The sequence below is a fragment of the Rissa tridactyla genome, chromosome 1, assembly GCF_028500815.1.
Source record: "Rissa tridactyla isolate bRisTri1 chromosome 1, bRisTri1.patW.cur.20221130, whole genome shotgun sequence".
NCBI classification, from domain to species: domain Eukaryota; kingdom Metazoa; phylum Chordata; class Aves; order Charadriiformes; family Laridae; genus Rissa; species Rissa tridactyla.
The window spans coordinates 121854567-121861565 of NC_071466.1; the positions used below are offsets into that span (position 1 = coordinate 121854567).

General features: G+C 45.3%; 1 protein-coding gene across 2 annotated transcripts in view; it reads right to left on the reverse strand.

Annotated features, from left to right (window-relative positions):
* The window catches only part of PHLDB2 (pleckstrin homology like domain family B member 2), a 128343-nt gene extending 121745 nt beyond the window's left edge, over positions 1-6598 (reverse strand). For both annotated transcript variants that reach the window (XM_054189091.1, XM_054189092.1), the window contains exon 1: positions 5989-6598. The gene's annotated coding sequence lies outside the window, so the exon portion shown is untranslated. The remainder of the gene's footprint in view (positions 1-5988) is intronic.
* Between the last annotated feature and the right edge of the window lie 401 nt (positions 6599-6999).

Genomic DNA, 6999 nt, shown 5'->3' on the forward strand with positions numbered 1-6999 from the left:
GCAGTTTCAGACAAAACCAGGCCAGGCTTGGGGATAAACAGCCCTGGAAGCTGCTCAGAGCCCACAGGCCTGGCCATGACAGTCCTTCTTCAGTACCGAGTCGTCCAACACGAGATAAGTGCTCCAGCGCGTGTGGGGGTAACCTTGAGTTATCTTCTGCAGGAGGCATCACACATGCATTGAAGTCTGCACTTTGTGCGGACACGAGGGCTGTGGCTTTTTAGGAGCACAGTATTTGATAAAAGGGCAGGTATTATCTCCATTTGGGAGCAGGCAGATCCTGGCGAAGGGTGAGGCAGGGTCAGAGATTCCCAGCTGAGAAGAAAGAGGGGGGCTTTTCTCTTTTCCGACTCATCCAACAAGAAAGCTTCTTGAATTTTCTACCTGACATCCCACCCAGGTCTCCTCTGCTCTGTGGGGACACTGTTTGCAGCTCTCTGTGTCTCCTCTCCAGATCCGCGCTGTACAGGCAAGTCCTCAGCCTCCTCCGCAGCTGCTGCCGCTTTATCTCCTGCACCTTTCCCTTCCTGCTGCCGGTCACCAGAGCCTGCCACCCCTGCGGACCAAAGCAGCAGCTCCATGCTCCTCTCCTGTCACCAGGGCAAGGGTCTCCTGATTTCCTGCTTTCCTGCAATCATCCCACAGCTAACATCTCCTTTTGTTTTTTCCCCTACAGCTTTTTTTTTTTTTTTTTAAAACAAGGCCTTGTTTTGGAAAGCCTTTTTTGGCCTTAAGGCAGCATGAAGTTCTCCCCGTTTTCTCCTGCTGTGAAGGGACCTTACCTAGAGGAGAGAGCTTTGAGGCTACAGAAGAGATCTCCCCGCACGACCTTTTTAATCCTTGGCCTCCATTGCTTCAGTCAACACCACAAGTGCCTCTAGTATGACAATCACCATTTGTTGCTTAGGAATTAAACATTGACTAAACACACCATTCTGCATAGGCCATTGAACTGGAAGAATGTTTAGTGAGCTCAGCAGCTAAAGCTTTATTAACCATCTCTGGTGACCTTCTCCTTGAGCAAGGCAAAGGCAACACTGTGGCTCCATCTCAAACCCTTTCCAAGTGCTCCTTCTGTAACCCACAACACTTTCAAAGCTCTAATACACCCAACAAAAAAAGGTTTGCCAGCAGGTAGATGCTAACTTATCCATCCTACTATGGTATAAAGTTTGCAGTTCCACACTTCACACTGTTCCCAGTTCTCTCTAAACCAGTTTAGCACCACCCACAGCACATCTACTGCTCCTTCTGCCACACCAGTGAGCTTAAGTACTGCACTACAAGTTAAACAGCAGATTGTTTTCCTTCCTTTAGCATGCCTGCAATGTTTAACAGTGCTCTAGAGCACAGGTCAGCTAAAGGCGTGTTGAAACAGAACAGTCAGGACAGCAAATGGAGTTTTACCAACACCAGCAAATCCACTCAGGATCCACCCAGCAGGATGATAACAGGAGTCCAAAATACCCCCTCCCTGGGTATCAAAACCAGTGTGAAATATGTCATGGAGTAACTATATTCTGAATAGAAGTCTGGAAAGCCTGCCAAGGTACCGGCTTCTCGCTCTCAGGGACTTAAAAAACAAGCAGGGAGAAGAGCGACACGAAAATTCCTCGCATTTTCTGAATTCTCTTTTTCCTATACTTGACACATACACACAAAAGAGGAAAGCTCAGTAAACAAGAGCCCACATTTCTCTCCCACTCAATGCTAATATAACCTGCTCCCATCATATCAGGAGGGAAAACTCTGATGAGCGTTAGGTGGTCTTTTGTGGTCGTTACTCAAGAACGACCACAGAGTAAGAGAACAGCTCCACCACCTTGCTGGAGCTGGACTCTGTCCCATTCAGCGGCACCTCGCCAATGCTAATAATTTAGTAGGTCTGTTAAGTGCTTTTCAAACTAAAAGGCAGCTTTCAACACTAGTCCTAGAGCAATCTGCTCTGGAAAAAAAAATAGTCAGTCTGAACACTGTCTCAACCTGGAGCCAGAAAGCCATACCTAATCCAATTAAACTCTCTTGGGGAACACGACTACATGTGCCAGCTACCTCTGAGTTAGGAACACAACAGCACCAGCATGAATGATGAGACTCACTGGGCAGAGCAGACGTGTCCTGACCGATGGGAATCCAGCAAGACAGACAAGAGAAGTCTGAGCATGGGCTTGAGATTCCTCACAGGAGACACTACCTGCTCCTGTCCCACCACACACAGGAGTCTTCCAGAAGAGAAGAATAAGGTGTGGTGCCTTGAAATGTTAGAGATGGTATCTTGGAGTATGTTCTTGAGCCTGACTTTGGCCCTGGGGGTCTGCATTCCCCACGGAGGTGTGTCACACTTGCACCTGCAGGAAGAGCCAGGTGGGACATGCACCCCTGCACTTCGCACAAGGCATTCTTGAGTCCACACGTGGGAGTTTGGTTTCGGTCTGCTTAGCCTAGAGTCCGTGTTGGTCCACATATTTGCAGCCCTCAGTACAGCAGCAGGAGGATCCCTCAAGCTTTAATGAACGTAGTAGCACACCTCTCATCCGGGCAGGTATCACGATCACTGCTGTAATTTTCAGCATATTAGAAGGTAGTCACAGTTGTCTTGTAAACGTACATAACAATGCACTTTTTTCCAGTTTGCCACTTTCAAACCTTTATACTTTTGGCAAGGGTTGAGACCCACAAAGAAAATCCCACCTATTGGTTCCAGAGGCACAGAGGGTGCATGAAGACCATTAAAGCCATACAGGCCCAAGCAAAGCAAGATCCCAGGAACGGGACAGGGCAACTGCACATCTCAACAGTGACAAAGCACATGGTAGGCACCTGGCACACCACACCAGTGAGCCTCCAGGTCTACCAGCCCATGCCCTTTGAGAGGCAGGGGGACAGCAGTACACACCTGTCTATTAAACATCACGTTTCAGCGGGCATAAGGACAGGAAAAAGGATTTTCCTTCTCATCTTTTCTAAAGCACCCTAATCAATCACTCACAGCCAGCAGGGCAGGAAAACAAGGATTTCAAGTCTACTGCTTGTCAGCCATCTACAAGAGCACGCACACTTAGTGGGAGCTCCAGTGTCCTCCAGAGGCTGGATATTCAGCTCGTTTCCCTCATTCTCTGCTAAAAGTATTGCTGTAACAGCTTCTATAGCCTCTTCTGCTCCGAGAGTAGTAACAGAGCACAGAACAAATTCATTGGCCAGTTCTTTCTTGTCACTTTGGGTAAACAGAATTTCGCTATAATCACGATCTTGAGAAGCCAGTTCCCTGGCGAATGTTATTAACACTGCCTGCATTATCCTTCAGCCTCGGAAAGGGAACAAACCTAGCCCCAAGACAGGAGGAAGGAACTAAATGCGGAAGGGAAATTAAGCTACTCAAAAGTTCTTGTTCTTGGCAATAAATGCAAGAGGAAAAGATTGTAATTATCTAGTTTATTGCCGTAAACAAGCAATTTTTTAGTAGCCCAGTTTTTAGTAATTCTCTCCAGAAGATGGCAGTCAAATAACCATCTGGGAATGCAATCCCCCTTGTGCACAAAATCCAGGCAGCACGAGGATGGCACTGCCAAATCTCTTCCCAGATATAGTACTATGAAAGCAAATGATTACCTGGTAGGAGTTACTGGGATCCTCCAAATTACATTGACTGTTGCTAGTGTAAGCTACCCTTGTAGCAGCCTTGCACTTCCTTTGTGGACATATTACAGGAAACCTACACAGAGTTTTGGATTTGTTTTGAATCTTAAAGCCTGGAAGGACACGTCTGGTTTCAAGCCTTGTCAGCATTGTGTATGGCTGCACCGGCAACATACCCAGCATACAGGGGGAAACACAGTCTTGAGAAACACCAGTTCATCACTCTATAAACATGTTTGCAGCATGCAACAAAGGAGGGGACCTGGTGAGACAGCTTGTGTCATTCATCCTCAGACAATCCTGTTACTAAGGGCAGTTTTCAAGACAGATTTATGGAGGGCCAGACGGGGATTATCTTTGCAATACACACTTTATTTTTTTTTTTGGCAATGACCAAAGCGCATTTTCCAGCAATAGCCACTATCACACAGGATGAGTTGGCCGCTTCTAGTGCTTCAGAGTTCAAATCATGATTCCGCTAAGAAATGCAAAGTTAGAGAAAAAAAAAATCCCAACTGTTGGCATTTGAGATATTTAGGCAGAAATACTAGCGATTGTTATTTTTCTCAGGAGAAATGCCTGGCATGTTGTTATTTTATTTGCTGCCAGCATAGTCTTTCAAAGGATGCAATCAAGTCAAATTCAGCACTTTTGTAAACGTGGAACTGCATTTAACATATCAGATGAACTTTGTACTGGATGCGATTCAAACAGTGAACTTCGTGTAATAATTTGTTCTGTCTCAAAAAAAGCCCCAAACTAGAAGAGCTTTATTTTCTGTTCCAAAGGGCAAGTTGCAGCACCATCTCTACTGCATACCTTCCCTCCTCCCTTTTCCACTGCTCCAGCCTCTCTTTCTGAGGATTCTTTTTGTTTCTTTCTTGCACTTGTGATTTTAGGTTTTGCGATTTCAAGCTGGAAGAAAAACCAGGAATGCCAAAACCCAACCCTTTGCTCAGTTGCTATGAGCAAAGAGAAAAGTGAACGCTCAGTAGCGGAAAGTTCAAGAAAAATATTTTTACCATCCTTAGTTCTCATTTACACAGATCTCACCAAACAAACAGTGTATGTTTTTCTCCACCCAGTCTGCAGATGATGACTTTGATGCAGGGAGGAACATCCCCTCAGGCAGTCTTTTATTTCCCTTTTCTTAAAGCGCATTTGCAAGAAGCAACACGATAGAGAACAACTCCACTCTCAGTTTCTTCTGTACTTTGCATTCCCAAATTTCCAACCCAAGAGGAACTGGTCTTAGAGTTACAAAAACATCTGAAGTGCCAAGGTGCTGTTTGTGGAACAAAGTGAGGGGCTGGGGGGACGTGGCTCAGCCTGCTGTTTGCCTGCCCCTCTGCTGAGCAACCCCAGCAGTATCTGCCACAAACAGTATCAAGACTTCCTCGTGGTTATAACCAAGATGAAACACCTGAGGCATCTACAACTCTGATCAAACACAGAAGTCACCCTTTGAAACCCAAGCGGGAGATACCATCTCCCTGAATGTTTAGGCCATTTCAGCGAAACCCGCAAGTCTTAGTATGAAGACCAGCTCATTTGCTGTCCAGCATCTCCCGAGAGTCACCAGAAAACTCTTTCAAAGGTTCATCCTGCAGCTAAGGTGTCTGCCTCGATTACAAAGGGACAGTCTGTACCGACACAGTGTCATACAGTTTCCACTGTATGCAGCTGCACGCTGGCTACCTTGAGGGTCTAGTGCCTAAGGTACCACCAGGTGCTTCCCTTCTTCCACCAAGTAACTGCTCACTGAAGATGTAGCAGCACAAAATCACCCCTGTACCAATTCTACTTCTAAATTAGAAGCCAGGCTAAGCAATGATATCTTGCAACAAACAAGGTTGTTTTTTTTAAAAACCTACTGAAAACAAACAGAAAAATAATCACAAAGCAGGCAAAGAGAAGCATACTCTCTGAAGTACTACCTGATTCACAACTGTATGCAATTTCAGCCCATAGGCAATTACGCTGAAAACTTTTTAATTCACAAATTCAGCCATGTAAACAGTTGTGCCACAGGCACATGTTCTCACTGGTTGCTGAAAGGAACGGTACCTACTCACTGAGGCTGAATTTTTCTTGAACCTGCAGATATAAACCTAACACAGCTCAGGGTCTTGACAGCAGCTTCTCCCTCAAGCAGACCTTGCATCATCCTGCAGTCCTCCCCCCAAGGTATATTTATTTCTATTGAAGATAAGAGATACACAGGATAGGACATAAACACAACCAATCATTTTCTAAACAACCTTTGCTTTGAATTTAAAGCAAATCTCTAAATTGAGAGAAAGTTGATTTTAAGCACGATTATTTTAACAGCTTATCCATACAGCAAGTTACCTGTTAATGATCCTGGTCACTCTCACCGTCTTCTACAGAAGGCTCCACTTTATCTTGACTTCAGGCAGTGGTGCTGCTACCAGCTGAGCAGAAACAAGCAAACTCTGGATCCCTGAGAAGAGCAGCTGGACTCACTAACCAGCAGTAGTTCAAAAAAATCACTTGGTTTCATTTTCCAGCATTTGCTTACCTAAGAACTTGACAAACTAACACTGCTTACCACATTTAAATTGGAGAGAAGCTTTTCGGTCAAACGCTTTTCTAGTCTAATGCAAATGGCTGGTGTGTCACCTAACTGATGAGAAGAATCGGTGACCTTACCATTACTCAGCTCCAGAGCCTGCCAGCATTTTGCTCACCTTCCAGCTACACGTGGAACGAGAGCAGCTGGCAGCATACACTATGTTTCAAGCTGGCTTTCCTTCAGACAGCATGGAAGAGTTTACCCTCCACTGCTAAAAACCCACACGCAAGTTCAGCAGTATCTCCTACAAGGCAAATACTAAGCCACGTGCAATTCAGGAATGGTTCTGTTTGAACAGCTAATCACAGGTTTGTGGCAACAGCAAAACCCGGTATAAAGGGCATGCATAAATTTGTCACAGAACATGCGTCTTTTTTGCAGTCGCATTATGTACTTCATAAAGGGTACCTACTTTGTGCATAGATGTGCATGTATATGCACACGTGCCCTTGTGCAGCATTGCTGAAAGGCACGCAGACTGAGGAAAAGAAATCTATTAAATCCCCTAGGGAAGCAATATGATGAAATCACGCTCACTCTTGCAACTGAAGTCCCCTCTAAGGTATATGATTCCCGGCCTGGGGAAACAGTATCTGGAGGGGGGGAAAAAAGTAACACTACTACTGCAAGCTATTTAGCCATCAACGTTTTCACATGCTGGCAACTTATGCTATTCACATTAGACTTGTACTGCATAGGTATATATTCTGTAAAAACTAGTGGCATGCTCCCTGCCTACAGCACATTTCAGACAGGTTACTGAAACC